At 46.8% G+C, this 16762-nt stretch overlaps 1 long non-coding RNA gene across 1 annotated transcript; it reads left to right on the forward strand.

Moving 5' to 3' along the window:
- Window positions 1-5320: 5320 nt before the first annotated feature.
- D130051D11Rik lies at window positions 5321-11249 on the forward strand. Its single transcript, XR_003951642.1, has 2 exons — window positions 5321-6760; window positions 9077-11249. It is a non-coding gene; the product is annotated as an RIKEN cDNA D130051D11 gene (long non-coding RNA).
- The last annotated feature ends 5513 nt before the right edge of the window (window positions 11250-16762 follow it).

Genomic DNA, 16762 nt, shown 5'->3' on the forward strand with positions numbered 1-16762 from the left:
CAGTAGGCTTTGTGCTGGACACTGGGGACACTGAGGCCATTCCTTGTTCTCAGGAAACTCACAGCCTGGTGGGACTCGATGCAGAGATAGGCTGTGGCGGAGGCAGGAAGAACCATCAGTGTCAGTGTGGCTTCTCGTGGCTGAGGGATGCACCCCCATTTTCCTGGGGAGCTTCTTAGAGGACATGGTGGCTGAAGGAACAGCTAGCAAGAACGGCCTGCGTTGCTATTGTTATCCTCAGGAGGAGCTGGGAATCTCATCCCTGAGAGAGAAGAGCATCCTCCAAAGCCAGGGGTTCTGAAGAGCATCCTCCAAAGCCAGGGGTTCTGAAGAGCATCCTCCAAAGCCAGGGGTTCTGAAGAGCATCCTCCAAAGCCAGGGGTTCTTTCTCTCTAGCGGAGTTTCTGCACTGGGTGCGTTACTGCTGGGAGATAGGAAATAGCGGTGCTGAGGAGGCCAGAGAGAGAAGCAGAGATCAGCTTGCTTCAAGTCCCAAACCAGAGGATTTGGAGACAGACAAGGGCCACAAGTTTTTTTTGGGGGGTGGGGTGGGGTGGGTGAGGGATGGGGGGAGCTTTAGTTGCTGCTCAGAGGAAGCTTTACATGAGAGGGACCGGGGCTCCAGCAAGGCCCACGCTTTGTTCTTAGGGATACCCAGGGCTTTGTTCATGGTCAGGTTGGACAGATGGCACAAGTCAGTCTCATAGGACTCGTTGGTGATGTGATATGTGGCAGTTGTGATGAAGAAAGCTGCCTTCTGGCCACACCCACTCTTTTAGAAGTCTTGCCTACTAGCCAAGATATAGCCAAGATTTGCCTCTGCCACCCTCCAAGTGAGAGTAGGAACTCGGTGGACCTGGGAGGGTAGGGGAGCATTGCACAATTCAGACCTGAGAGCCAGCCCATTACCTGACTGACAGCAATCGGGACAAGCAGTGACAGGCTCAGCAGCCTTGGGAGCAGCAAGGAGTGGAACCAAGCTCTTTGAAGCTCAGAGCCCCAATTCTCCTTGGCCACCTGTCTTCAGGGCCTGCTCAGCAAAGGTAAGCTGGCAGGGGTCCACAGTGGGCCACAGCCGCAGGCAGGGCCATTCTCCAACAATGCTGTTTCTGCTCTCAAAGCTCTCTTCACGGTGAGGTGCTTCACACACATGATCAGCTGGCATGGAAACCCAGCACTGAGGAGGCAGAGGAAGGGGGAACGCCACATGCTTGAGGCTAGACTGGTCCATACAGAGGTTCCAGGTCAACCAAGGCGATAGAGCAAAATCCTGTCTTAAAAACAAAATGAACCAGAGAGACCGCTCAGTGGTTAAGAACATTGGCTGCTTTTCCAGAGGACCCAGGTTCGATTCCTAGTACCCAGAAGGCAGCTCACAACCATACGTAACTCCAGTTATAGGAGATCTAATTCCTTCTTCTGACCTCCATGGGCACCAGGCATACACGTGGTGCATGGACATACATGCAAGCAAAACATCCATACACATAAAAAGAAAACGTGTAAAAATCAAAACAAAATCTTCTGTCACATGTTGTGCAACTGAAACAATTTTTGCCCTTCCTGGGTACTAGGATGATGATACATTCAAGAGCTTTGAAAGTTCTGACTCTCACTGTGTGAGGTGATGCACACCTTTAATCTCAGCACTCTGGAGGCAGAGGCGGACAGATCTATAGAGTCTATGAGGTCAGCCTGGTCTATAGAGTGAGTTCCAGGACAGCCAAGGCTACGCAGAGAAACCCTGTCTCAAAAACCAAAATAATCTTCGGAGAGATGGCTCAGCGGTTCAGAGCACTGACTGTTCTTCCAGAGGACCCAGGGTCCATTCCCAGCACCCACATGGCAGCTCACAACTGTTTATAACTCTAAGGTCTGACACCCACACAGACACATATGCAGGCAAAATATAAATGCACATAAAATTAAAAAAAAATTAAAACAGAACAAGAAAGGGCTTGTTTTCTGTGAAGTTTCAGCCTCTCTTAGGGGCACTTAAGGAACATGAGAGACACACAAGGATGCTCACTACAGTCTGTGTGTCAATCACCCATATGGCCAACAGTGAAGAATCAAGTACAGGAGGTACATACGAGACATCCGAACAGTGGATGGCATAAAATGTGCTGCAGAAACACTGAAACATGAGACTTTTTTAAAAAATTGCCTGTTAGTAAAGGCAAAGATAATACAACATGGTGTATAGTCACAGTGGCTATATGGGCACAGTGCCACGAACAGAGGCGGCCTTGACAATGGCGGCCTCTCCAACTTGTAGCTCTGTTTGTTATTTTATCAGAATTGTCAGCAATAAATGTATTGGTGTTTAGAGAAGAAAATGTCTCTCTCTCTCTCTCTCTCTCTCTCTCTCTCTCTCTCTGTGTGTGTGTGTGTGTGTGTGTGTGTGTGTGTGTTGGTGGTGGTTCAAACAGAAAAGATCAAGTTCAGATAAAGATCACCAGTGATTTGCTGCTTTTCCAAACCAGGCTTGCTTTCCTGCTTGGAGATTAGTACAGAGAAGCCTGAATGACGCCATCCGCAGCCACCTGGAGGGGCACCTCAATGGGCCTGAGATTTATGAACTGGGATTAGCATCTGAGAAAAAGACCCTATCCCTCCCCCATGGTTTAGCATGTAATCTAGTACTATGAAGGCAGAAAGAGGAGGATTCCTTGGGCTTGCTGGTCAGCCAGTCTGATCCAAAAGTTGAGCTCCAGTTCAATGAGAGACTCTGTCTCAAAAAATAAGGTGGGAAAAAATAATAAGGCAGAGAATAATTGAAGAAATCACTCGAAGTCTGACTCTGTCCTCCATGTATACATAAACACATACACACACTCCAAAAAGTCTTCCCACCCCAAAAATGCCTTTAGGGGGTGTTAACATAGTTGTAAGGGTATTATTGAGGAGGCTGGCTAAAGGGCTCAGGAGGTAAAGGTGCTTGCCCCACACGTTCGCCAGCTTGAATTTGATCCCTGGAACCCACATAAAAAGTCTGATTTACGTCAGGCATGTATCTAATTTCAGCACTTCGGCGAGATGGGAGTCAGAAACGGGAGAATCAGCTGCAAGCACAAGGGTCAGCTTGCCTGTACTGCGCAGCAGAAATGAGCTGCCCTCCCTCAAGGAGGTGGAAGGAGACACTCCTAAAAATCGTCCTCAGACTTCCTCATGAATATTAATAAGCTTTTTTTTTTTTTTTTTAATGTACTGTTTCCACAGCATTAGGCATCCACTCCTTGCTATGCAGCCATCAGCATCCATTTCCACACCTTCTCATCCTAAACTGAAACTCATCTGGTCACTAAGAACTTTACACTTCCTCTGGCCTCAGAGCCTAGAAACGCCATTCTCCTGTCTATGGGCTCGCCTGAGGATCTGTTGAATGGGCCTCATGATTGGATACTTTGTGTCTAGCTTTCTTCACCTAGCCCTGTTTTCAGGGTTCAATTCTGTTGTAGCTGATTGGAGAACTTGATTCCTTTCTAAGCCTGCTGATGCCCCTTTGTTTGTGTTTATGCTATCAGCTTCACCCACTGACCCATCCATGACCCTTTGGGAGCTGTTTCTAGAATTTCTACCTTTCCTCTCCTTGGAGCAGGAGTGCACAGCAGACTGACAGCATTCCTGCTTTCAAGTCCTTGGTTACATACTGACAAGAGAAATTGCTGGGCCTTGTGGTAGCTCTGGCTTTTCCATAAAGGTTTCTGTAGCAACTACGTCATTTTGCATTCCTACCAGCAATGTGAAAAGGTTCCAGATTCTCCACATACTTGCCAACACTTTTTCCATTTTTCCATTTTTGTGCTTTTTTTTTTTTTCTGTACTTGCAACCTTAGTGTGAAGTGTTTTGTGAATTTGGTTTTTTTTTTTTCCCCTCTGTTGATTGGCCACAATGAGTATCTTGTTGGCTGTATGGGTCTTAGCTACTTAGTCTTTAAAAACATTTAAGTCCTTTGCCTATAATTAAATTAGGGATTTCATTGTTGAGTTTTAGTTCTTTATGTAATCTGGACACTAGGTATCTATTTTTTGGCTACAAGTGATTTATCACTTGTTGAAACATTGTTACCTTTTAAATGTAGAAAACTCAAAAGAGGGCCGAGCTTGGTGGCTCAAGCCTTTAATCCCAGCACTCCGGAGGCAGAGGCAGGCAGATTTCTGAGTTCGAGGCCAGCCTGGTCTACAAAGTGAGTTCCAGGACAGTCAGGGCTATATAGAGAAACCCTGTCTCGAAAAAACAAACAACAAAAACAAACAAAAAACAATAACAAAAACAAAAGAGAGAAAGAAAGAAAGAAAGGAAAACTCAAAAGAGATGGAAACAAGACGGCCTATGAGAGTTAAATAACAAAGGGGTTTCCCATCTAGGGCTGTGTGGGGCCACAAATAGGGCTATGGTCAGACCCTCACAGCAACACCAGCCACAAAAAGACAAAGGGCAAGGTAGTACTGTATAGTATTGTCCCTATTTCTGTTTCAAATATACATAGAATTATAAAAATAGAAACGTCAAAATGTTAACACTAGTGATCTTAAATAATCAGAGTGTTTATTTGTTTTTGTTGTTGTTTTTTGTGTTGTTGTTGTTGGTGTTTTTGAGATATAGCCCTGACTGTCCTGGAACTTGCTCTGTAGTCCAGGCTGGTCTCAAGAGCAGAGATTCACCTGCCTCTACCTCCCAAGTGCTGGGATTAAAGGAGTGTGCCACTACCTGGCATATTGATCAGGTTTTTAAAAATTCTTGTCAACTTTCTAAATTTTCTCCAGTAACGTATGATTTTTGAGTTGGAAAATTATAAAGTTTTTGTTTGTTTGTTTGTTTGATACTAGAATGGAAGCCAAGGTCTCCTGTCTGCTAGGAAAGGACTCTACCAACTGAGGTACACCCTTAGATCAAGAACTGGGTATTTTTAAGGTATTCTCAAGTGTTACTGCAATTTTGCAAGACTCTTTACATCACGTACACAGCCTCAAAAAAGGAAAAATCTCACGAGGAGCTTGAGGGTTACCCGTTTTCTTCCTCCTTGCCAAGATTTACAAACTCCAAGGGCAGGAAAGCTTTCAGAACAGAAAAGTCTGACTAAAACGAAAATCTGATTCAAGTGAAATGCAGCCCTAAGGTTCACAGTGACAGGCTGAGAGCCCGCCCTGAGTCTGCGCAAACTCATTTAGGCCGCGCGCAGAGGCTCCGCCTCCCGCCTGCCCGCACTAAGGTTGGGCGTGCCCGGCGCCAGGTCCCGCCCACATACCTAGGCCCCGCCCCACACGCAGGCCTCGCCCCGGAGCCGCAGCCTGCTAGGCCGTAAATTTGCATTCAGAGCTGGCCGACCCAGGGCCCGCCCACTCTGTGCTTCACTCCGCCCGCACCGCCCGCGACCCCGGAAGTCGGAGATGGTGGCCCAGTGGCTCCACCTCCAGCTGGGCAAGGCTCCGCCTCTAGACAGGGCCCCGCCTCTCAGCTGCGAACCGCGGCCTCCAAGTATGCCGCACCCTGGACTTCATTTCCGGCGCAGGCTACTTAGAAGTCACGCCCCCAGACTCGAGAGGCCCCGCCCTACGTCTACCGCGAGTCTGCTTCCGGGGTGGAGCGTGAGAGTTGTGTGTTATTTTAAGGGCTGTGGGCGCCGTGGGCGCACTTCTGCCTTTTCTGCTCCCTCTGTACCCCCTCAAGGTGTGAGCGTGGAGCTTTCTAGGTCCCTAGAGGGGGCAGGCCACGGCACCGTCTTGGCGGCGGAGTCCTGGCACCGGGAACCCGAGGCCCCTCCTACTTTAGACTGTAGCCTCCCTCTGTACCAGGAGCGACGTGGCCCTGCCGGGTGCTCAGCCCTATCCAAGAAATGCAGAGCCCAGGCTAGCCCCGCAGTGTGAACGCCCCTTTTGGAGGTCTGCAGGCCCAGAGACGAGAGCGCCTATTTGTTGACAGCCACTTTTCAGGAAGGCCCGCACATGCTTCTGATGTGCTGTCGCAGGGCTCCTAGCCACTGTGGCCAGCACTGTCCCTCCACAGAGAGACAAGTCCTTCCACACCCTGGTTCTGATTCTCTGGTTTAATCTGTTCTGCTCAGCTGGAGCACATAGTTCCTTTCCGTGGTCACCTCTCGTCGCCAGCACTGCCCCGTTCATCATTCTTTATTCCTAGCCAGAAGACTTTAAGCATCCTGGAGGTGCCTGATGTCCCCACCCCAACTTGTTCACCGAGACCATCAAATAAAGGTTCTTTAACCTTTAATAATGGCTCATACAGAGGACCCACTGTGGCTTAAAACATCATGGGGTTGCTTAATCTACTAAATGTCCTGGCTTATCAACTCAGCACACTGGAGCATGTGGTTTCCCCTGGTGATGGCCAGCGTTGAGAAAGGGTGCTTATATCGCATTATCACCAGCATGGAAGAGATCAAACTCAAAATCCCAAGTAGTGTTTCTGCTGATGCCTGTCGCTTCTGCACCATTACAAGATCAACCCCCAAATGAAACATTGTAGATTGTGCATCATTTGTGCGCTGTCTTTCTTTGTACCGGAGTCAGGAGTGGGTTGCAGAAGATGGTCTCTATGATGCCTTTGAAGAACATGGAAAAGTAGGTGATTTCCAAGCATCTGGTTTGTTGGACCAAGCCTGCCAAGCCACTCTCAGGGACAGAATGTGTATGAAAGAGACCACCCAGTGTTCTCATATATAATTTTGAAGAAACCAGCCTTGTGCACTGAGAGTGCCTCTCTCTTCTGCACCTACTGCTCTCCTTGGGATAGCCTAAGGTATCTTATTGGTTCCATAGTGTCTTTCCAGGTCTTATGTGGTGGCTGTTGGCAGCAGTGGGTACCTAGCCCTGGGCTTGAGGTTCTACCTCATTTGTTTGCAATAGTCCAGATTTTCTAGACTGAAATGTGCCTCAGAGAGGCAGCCTTACAGTGCTTTGGTTTTTTGGTTTTTTTTTTTTTTCTTTCTCCATATTAGAAGACAAAGCTTGGGAACTGGATGGGCACCTCTATAAAAAGAAAACACATGGTTTCCAAGAGAATGGCCTCTCTGGTTTTTGTTTTGTTTTGTTTTGTTTTTTTCCCACCAATTGTGGACAGAGGCACACTTCAGCCCAATAATTTCAAGTGAGTCGAGGAATCTCAACTCAGAGACCAGTGCCCCCCTTTTTATGGGAAAAAAAAAGAATAAATGTGTCTTGGGTGTGGTCCAAGGAATAAGGACTCTTGGAGCTGAACAGGACTTAGTAGGAGGGTCTAGACTACTTTTGTGCTCAGAAAATCATTCTGGGTTCCACCTAAGCCAGTATAGGGTGAGTATTTACTCCTCAGGGCATGCTAGCCACAATGCAGAGAGGCCTCGCTGATTCAAAAGAGGCTTTCAGCTCCAAACCTCTAAAGAACTAAGGTTTCCCGGGAGTTCAGACTACTCTGAGGCCTCAGGCAAGCCCTTCATCTCCTTCTTTCCCTCACTCTCTTCCTCCGTCCCTTCCTTCCTTTCTTCCATCCTTTCTTTATTTCTTCCTTTCTTGTTAAAGATTTATATTATTTTAAATTTTGTGTGTGTCTGTGTGTGTGTGTGCATGTGATTATACTCATAAGAGTGCAGGTGTCCAAGGAGGCCAGAGGTGTTGGATTCCCCAAAACCAAGAGTTAGAGACAGTTGTGAGCCATCTGATTTGGGTGCTGAGAAGCAAACTTCGATCCTCTGGAAAAGAACTATGTGCTTTTGACCACTAAACCTTTTTTCACCCCTTAGTTCTTTCTTTTTGTATGTGTGTATATGTTTCTGTGGGCCATGAGTGTGGGTATTCATGCATGTGTGTATGTGGAAGCCAGAGTCTATGTACAGTGTCCTTCTCAATCATTCCTTTTATTTTTGAGTTTTAAATTTTTGTTTACGTGTACAAGTATTTTGCCTGTATTTATGTATGCCTGCCTGCATGCATATTGGTGCACACAGAGGTCAGAAATGGCCATCAGATTCTCTAGAACTGAAGTCACAGACGTTTGTGAGCCATCATATGGGTGCTAAAAACCAAACCTGGGTCCTCTGCAAGAGCAACAAGTGCTGTAAACTACTGAACCATCTCTCCATCCCCCTTCCACTTCGTTCTTTTGAGGCAGAGTCTCTCACTAAGCTAGAACTTAGAGATTTGGCTAGGCTGGCCAGCATGCCCCAGGGAACCTCCTGTCCCTGCCTGCCCAGGGCTGGGATTGCCCATGATGCTCAGCTCCTATATATAGGTTCTAGGGATCACACTTAGGTTCTCATGGTTGCACAGCAAGGACTTTACTGACTGAGGCAGCTCCTCTTTCTTAACTTCTCTGAGCCTCAGGTTTCTCATCTGTTAAATGTGGAAAACCATATTTGTTATTTGGGATTAAATAAGACAAAGAGATAGGATCAAAATACATTGTATACTTGTATGAGTTTTTCAAAGAATAAATATAAAATGTCAATTAAAAAAGATTAAGGGGGAACTGCAACCCTATAGGTGGAACAACAATATGAACTAAGCAGTACCCCGGAGCTCTTGTCTCTAGCTGCATATGTATCAAAAGATGGCCTAGTCGGCCATCACTGCAAAGAGAGGCCCATTGGACTTGCAAACTTTATATGCCCCAGTACAGGGGAACGCCAGGGCCAAAAAGGGGGAGTGGGTGGATAGGGGAGTGGGGGTGGGTGGGTATGGGGGACCTTTGGTATAGCATTGGAAATGTAAATGAGCTAAATACCTAATAAAAAATGGAAAAAAAGGATTAAGGGTCTGGAGAGATGGCTTAGCAGTTAAGGGCACTTGCTGTTCTTCCAGAGGACTTGAGTTCAGTTCCCAGCACCCACTTCCAGCTATTCACCACTGTCTGTAACTCCAGCTCCAGGGGGTCTAACACCTTCTTCTGACTTCTACAGGCATCTGAATGCATGTGCACATACACAGTCATGTGCATATATATATACATAATAAATAATAAAGTAAGTCTTTAAAGATACAGAGAAGCTCTATCAGATAGACATGTGGAAATATGATTAATTCAGGAGCAAAACCAAACTTGGTCCCAATTTTAATGCTAAGTTCTTTTTATGCCCTCCAGGACTTTGTGGAGGAACCAAGGAAGCTCTAGAGCAGAGGTTCTCAACCTGTGAGTCTCAACCCTTTTGGGGGTCATATATCAGAGATTTACATTACAATTCATAGCAGTAGTAAAATTATACTTATGAAGTAGCAATGGAATAATTTTATGGTCAGGGATCACCACAGCATGAGGAACTGTATTAAAGGGTCACAGCATTAGGAAGGCTGAGAATCATTTTTCTGACTCACATGGAATTCTCTAGTGAACACCTCTTTGTCTTCATTTTTGCCTGGACTCTGCTAGCTCCATGGGCTGTGATCAATCTCTTTAGAAGCATCCACCTTGATGACTCATCATCCTTCAGAAGTCCCTGAAAGATGCATCTGTATTCTCATGGGGAGACTGGCTTTGTAGAATCCACTAGACACTTCTGGGCTGAGTCTTCTGAATGGTTTTGCAGTAGCCAAGTCCAGGCTTCCTGCCCTGGGCCAGGCTATGCTGAGACTGTAAAGCCAGCAATCATCCTGGCTCTCAGGAAAGACGGTGTGTCCTAGAAGTCTAAACTGGCCGCCACTGGTGATGGTTAGTGTTAGTGTCTGGATGTGTAGAAAACCATAGAAATGTTTACACACAATCCTAAGCTTGGTGGCGGAATGAAACTGAAGCAGCTCTGTTAACGTGAGGCTGCCTTTGTGTCCTATGCAGTTTGGTTTTCATAGGATCTTGTCCTTGTAGAATAATTTTGGAGCACTTCTGTCTTAGGGTTTCCATTGCTGTAAAGCCACCATGACCAAAGCAGCTCTTATAAGGACAACATCTAATTGGGCCTGGCTTACATGTTCAGAGGTTCAGTCTATTATCATCAAGGTAGGAACATGGCAGCATCCAGGTAGGCATGGTGCAGGAGGAGCTAGGCATTCAACATCTTGTTCCAAGGCAAATAGGAGAAGACTGGCTCCCATGTGGCTAGGAGAAGGGTCTCAAAGCCCACCCTGACAGTGACACCCTTCCTTCAACAAAGCCACACCTACTCCAACAAGGCCACACCTCCTAATAGTACCACTCCCTGGGCCAAACATGTACAAACCACCACATTTTCTAACCAGCATGTCGTGAGAGGAGGCATCTGTCCTGTCGATAGTGGGATTTTTAGATTTTTTTTTTTTTGAAGCTGGGTTTCCTCCCAGCTGGTACTGACCCACTCCAAGGCTTCTGGTTTGCCCATGCATTTTTTTCATTCCTCGGTTTCAAGAAACAATCCAGAGGTCCCTCAGTAGACAAACACAGCTTTCAGTCAGCATGCAATGGAATATTACAGATTAGTGAAAAGGCACAAGCTGTGGCAGATTGACCAACAGAGGTGAGTGTCAAATATGCCAAGCAGGAGTTCACACTCTAGGTTCATTTCTGTTTAGTCAAGCAAAGGTGAAAGCACTGTGCGTGACAGGCTTCAGGCATGTGACCCTGGGGCCTGGGGTCAGCACCTCCCTACAGGAGGCTCCAGGGAACATTAAGTAGGTGGTTACAGATATTTTCTTTCTTGGTGCAGGCAGCATTGACACAACAGTGTACCTGAACTCCTAGGCATACAAATGCTGACTGCATTTGCTTTGTTGTTTATGGAGATAGAGTCTCATGTATCCCATGCTGGCCTCCAACTTGCTATGTAGCTGAGGATACCCCTGACTCTCACTCTTCCAGGTACTGGGATAACATAATCACACCACACAGCATTTTGTGTGGTGCTTGGTGTCAGATCCAGGGCTCTGTGCATGTTTGGCAAGCATTCTACTAACCGAGCCACATCCTAGTCTAATCATACTGATTTTAGAAATTATTTACCTTTTATATGTTCAAATACCATAGAGAATAATATTTTCATGAAATTCCACAACATATTAAACAAGATTTTAAGATAATTTATTCCATGATCTAACTACATGTGCACATGTAGAATATGTGTAACCATATGATTATCATGTAATCTGGTTTCATGTACACACACATGTATGTTTCCATGTACACACGTGTATTGTTTGAAATATCCCAGGGTTTGAACAAAATGTACCCTGTAATTACCTTGTGAGCAATTTCTGTTTTCTTTTTTATGCTTTTCTATATTACCAGATGTTCCTTAATGAACACTTTTATATTCACAAACAAATTAAATAAAATCAAGCATATCTCCTTTCCTGTTTTGCCAACTCCAGCAGATCTGGGAGGTGGAACTGGACTCCGAGATGGGATTCAGAGAACACCCCAACTCCATCAAAGTGAGATGGCTGCAGGGAAAATGGCTTTGGTCTGGAACACCCAACCCTCTGCCCTTGGCTTTGTCCCTACTGAGCCCTGCAGAGCTAACGTGCTCTGTGGGCAAGGGGAGCCCGGAGAGCCCTGTCCCAGGCAGACCTTTCTGATTGCAGGGCTGACCTCCGGCCATGTGCACCTCTCTGGGAACAGCTGCCTTCTGTATTGCCCTGCCCAGCATAGGGTTTGGGTTCAGATCTTGTTGGTCACCCTGACACCTCAAGGGCTAGAGGCAATAGCACTGACAACACAGGTGGGACGAGCCTGTGTCAGTGACTGAGCATAAGCCCATCCACTTGTAACCCTGAAAGCTTAAGGCTATTGTTTGGGGCACCTGAAGCTTTAGATGAGGGGTAACTGGCCCAGAGAATGTTGACCTGCAGTTGGTGAACTTAACCCCTTGTCTGGGCTTCCAGTTCTTATAATTTCAGTTCCCATGAATCTCTGGATCCAGTAGCCGATTAAGGTGGTTCGGGTTTAGGGTCTGGATTCTTGTGGGTCTGTGGCTAGGCTTTGAAGTTGACTGTGAGCGTCTCTCGGAACAGGACTCTGCCTTTATTAAAAGCTGCTGGGGACCAGTGTTCACCACCCACCCTCTCCTGCCTGCTGGTCTCACAAGGCTGCTGGGAGAGACACCGGGTGGCTCTGGTTTCCCTCCCCTCCCTGATTGTTGGAGCAGATTCTGTTAGCAGCCTGTGAGTATAAATAAGAGCCTGAAACTGTTAAAAATAATTTTTTTTAACCAAGTCTCAAATAGGAAAGCTGAGGCACAGAAGGTTAAGGACACAGTGTGATTCGGAGTCTCTAGTCAGCAGCAAATGCCACGGTGTCTAGTCCTGGAGAACAGCCGGCCTTAGAGGCCAGGTTTATGCCTAGTGTGAAGACAGCCCACAGTATGCTCAGCTAGGTGTCCCTGAAGGGTATAGGCTGGTCACTGGTTCTGCTCAGAGTCTCCAATGAGGTCCCATTATGTTTTGCTTTCTCTCTCTTTGTCTCTCTCTGTCTCTGTCTCCCTCTCTCCCTCTCTGTCTCTCCCTCTCCAGCCCTTCCTCCCTCTCTTCCTCTTTCTCTCTCTCTCCCTCCCCATCTCACTCCCCTTATATGGCAAACAACCCTCTCTGAGTTAGTCTCTCATCGGTGTGTGGTGCTGAAGTTAATCCATTACTTATTTATTATGAGTGTGCGTATGTGTGCAGGCCCGTGCCTGTCGCATCATGTGTGCGGAAGGTCAGAGGACAATTTGGAGGAGTCTCTTTTCTCCCCGTACCATGTAGGTTCCAAGGGGATCAAGCTCCGAGCCTCAGGCTTCAAATGGCAGCAAGCACTTTCCCCAGGTCAACTCTCTGGAGGACCCATACTGCTGCTGTCATGTGAGAACAAGGGATGTCTGGGAGTGTTGGCTTGTGCTTATAACCTCATCACGCGGGAGGCCAGGAGTGAAGCTATGCTGCATCTGAGGCCAGGATGATTGACATGGGGAGCTGCAGGATAGCCGGGGCCGTGTAGTGAGACTGTCTGGGCAGCCAGTGTGTGTGTGTATTGGGAGGGGGGGTGCGGGGAGGGGCGACAGAAAGAAGAAGTGAATGTGTAATTCACTGGAAATAATGAAACAGGGCATAGGAGCACGTGTCTATAATCCCAGCGCTCAGGCTGAGTCAGGAGGATCACTCAATCTAGGCTAGCCTGGGTTGCATAGTGAGACCATATGTTAAAAATAAAAAAGATTGGGCTGGCGAGATGGCTCAGCGGGTAAGAGCACTGACTGCTCTTCCGAAGGTCCTGAGTTCAAATCCCAGCAACCACATGGTGGCTCACAACCACCCAAAATGAGATCTGATGCCCTGCCCTCTTCTGGTGCATCTGAAGACAGCTACAGTGTACTTATTTATAACACTAAATAAATCTTTGGGCCGGAGCAAGCAGGGACTGAGCGAACAGAGTTGATCAGAGCAAGCAGGGCTGACTGGAACGAGTGGGGTTGACCAGAGTGAGCAGAGGTCCTAAAAATTTAATTCCCAACAACCATATGAAGGCTCACAACCATCTGTACAACTACAGTGCACTCATACATGAAATAAATCTTAAAAAAATTAAAAAAGAATGCAACTGACCCTGGGTCTCACTGTCAATACATAACCATGAGGGTCAAGGGTGCTGGTTACTTACTGAGTGCCTATTGCTTGCTGATCTACTGCCACCCACACCCCCACTGGCTCCTAAGAATACCTGCAGGCAGAAACTCTCATCTTTCCACCTCCCCAAGGGAACGTGAGTCCCTGAGATAGAGCATCCACAAGGAGAGCAAGGAATGAACCGTGTGGCTTCAGTCCCTATAGTCCCACCAGTGCCACCACAGCCTCTCCCTTGTAAGACACGTATTCTCTGAAAACATAGTAAATTAGCACGGAATTTTTTTTTTCTCATCTACCCAGGATTTGAAATCATTTCTGTAGGCAGAACTCAGTAACAGAAACACCAATGAGATGCACTTGCATTGTGGCATTGTGAACCTACAGCCACAGTCAGGGCTGGGTGCTTAGTTCTCAGAGCCCAGAACAAGATGAAAAGGCAGCTCTGAGCTAAAAAGTGATTCAGGTTCCTGGGCAGGTGATGGCTGACAAGTATAGGTTCCTTTGTGCACGTGGCCCTGTGGAACTGAGTATGCTGCAGCCCTGCGTGGCCAGCCCGGGTAGGTAATTATTTTCCATCTTTGTGGTCTTTCCCCAGCCCCACTCTTTTTCTTCTTTTTCTTTTTCTTTTTCTTTTTCTTTTTCTTTTTCTTTTTCTTTTTCTTTTTCTTTTTCTTTTTCTTTTTCTTTTTCTTTTTCTTTTTCTTTTTCTTCTTCTTCTTCTTTTTCTTTTCCTTTTCCTTTTCCTTTTTCTTTTTCTTTCTTTTTCTTTTTCTTTTTTTGGTCAGGTTCTTATATAACCCAGTCTAGCCTTGGACAGATTATGTAACCAAGAATGACTCCTAACTGTCCTGTTTCTACCTCCCAAATGATGGGATTATAGGTGTGGCCATCACTCCTGTTTGATGCAGTGCTAGGGATCAAACCCAGGGCTTCAAGCACACCAAATAAATACCCTACTAACTGAGCATATTTCCAGCCAACACCACCACCACCACCATCATCATTATTTCGTCCCTCTTATATGTTCCTCCTTTGTTTATTTTTGAAGAAGTTTTTAAAGATTTATTTTAATTTTTTATGTGTATAGGCATTTTGCCTGTAAGTATGTCTGTGTCCCATGTGTGTACAGTGCCCCTTGGAGACCAGAGTCAGGTGTTAGATTCCCTGGAACTGCAGTTGCAGACAGTCATAAGCCCTCATGTATGTGCTGGGAATCAAACTCAGGTCCTCTGAAAGAGCAGCAGCCAGTCAGCAGCAGTGCTCTTGACCACTGAGCCATCTCTCCAGCCTCAAGATTTTTTTTTTTATCTTTTTAAAAGATAATAGCCATGGCTGGGCTGAACCTTGCTGTGTAGTCCAGGCTGGCCTCAAACTCATATATACCTGTTTCTGCCTCCTGAGTGCTGGGATTAAAGGTATGTGACATCATGCTCTATTCTGGAGATTCATTTTTAAGTGTGTGTGTGTTTGCACGTGTGTGTGTGTGTGTGTGTGTGTGTGTGTGTATGTGTGTATATGTGCACTCGAGCACGCTCAGGCACTCAGGCATCTGATGAGCCCAGATGAGGATGTCATATACCCTGGAGCTGGAGTTATAGGCAGTTGTGATCTGCCTGGTGGGAAAACACAGGTCCTCTAGAAGAGCAGTGCCAGTTTTCACCCATTTCTTTCTTCAGCCCACTTTGGTTTTGAGAGTTTCTCACCACGCAGCTCAGAGTGCCTCAAAGTCACAGCTTTTCTACTTTGATTCTGAAACATTAGGTTACAGGTCCTTTGGGACAAACTGAGCATTTTGGATGCATTGAAAAATACACTGTGGGCTCACAGACTCCGCTGTCCCTGTTGTCGCTTGCCACGGCCATGGTCAGTCCCACTTCGGTGCTGATGGTGTGAGCCTTTGCTGACAAAATTCCAAAGGCAACCAAAAAACCATTCATGATCTGAGCACCAGAGAGAAAACTTAGGCCGTAAGAGCTCCCTTTCACGGCGTTATTTCAGGATTCACAGGCCAGGGTGGCGACTTCGCATAATGGCAGCGGATCCATCTGCAGGGAGAGATTTGAGGGTGAGAACTTTGTCCTGAAGCATTTGGGTCCTGACATCTTGTCCGTGGCGAGCACTGAACAATACACAAACAGTGCCCAGTTCCTCATCTGCACTGCAAGGCTCGGGTAGCTAGATGGCAAACATATGGGCTTTGGGAAGCTGAAAGTAGACCTGAACGTCACAGAAGCCATTAGAGCGGTTTAGGAACGGCAAGACCAGCAAGAAGGTCACCATTGCCCACTGTGGGCGACTCTGATTCTTCTGACTTTTGGGCATCTTACCCACCAGGCCATTCCTTCTGTAGCTCAGGAGGGTGTCCCCACCATGTCTACCCCATAGTCTCTGCTCCCACGGGGTCCCATATATTCCTCATTTGCCTCCGAGTCTTAACAGTCCCCTGCAAAGTTAAGTTTATGACTATGGATAAAAACTAAATAAGGGGGAAAAAGGAAATGAAAATATCAAATGGGGTTTCCCGAAAGGATGCCAGCAGAGAAAGCAGGCAGGCTTCCCCCTTAAAACAGAGCATAACTTAGACTGAATTCTCTTGAAATGACCGCCCTGCTTTCATGGAATTTCCCCTGCTCTGCGGTGGAGTCATTGCGGCAACTGTCTCAGGACTTGTGGATACAACTGGTTACTTTGAAAACAGTGGGACACGTCATCCTGCACTCTTAGAACAGGATTTCCAGCTTCGCTGGTAGGCAATAACACCCCCACCCCCCACCTCCACACATGAAGCCCCTGGGAACGCTGGGAACATACTGTAAACCTGTGGAGGCCAAAGTGTCTCTGAGCTCTTAGATAGGTGCCTCGCTTTCTTAACTAGCCCCTGGCTCCACCCACTGTGTCCCTAGTCCCATGCCAGGTAGGTTAGCCAGTATCACCGCAGGCTCCAACGCTAAGCTCTTCTAAGTGACCTGTGTAAACTGACTCTTTCACAAAGAACTGAAATGAAGAGATCCACTTGGCAGAGAGGTGCGGACAGGCCACCACCACTCACTTTTGTGGAAGAAAAGAACGCATCCTTCCTTACCCCACCCTCACCCACGTCCAGATTGGGGTCTGGACCCTTCTTATTTTCCCCTTAGGAAAAAGACAAAACAAAACAAAAAAGGCCTCTCGGGTATCATTTCAAGTTCTAAGGCTTTCTGAGCGGCGCCTGTCCTTGCTGCTGTCGTTCTTTCTCCTGTCTCCCGGCCGGCCAGGCTGCTGTCTT

This window comes from Mus musculus, chromosome 15, assembly GCF_000001635.26.
Source record: "Mus musculus strain C57BL/6J chromosome 15, GRCm38.p6 C57BL/6J".
NCBI lineage: Eukaryota > Metazoa > Chordata > Mammalia > Rodentia > Muridae > Mus > Mus musculus.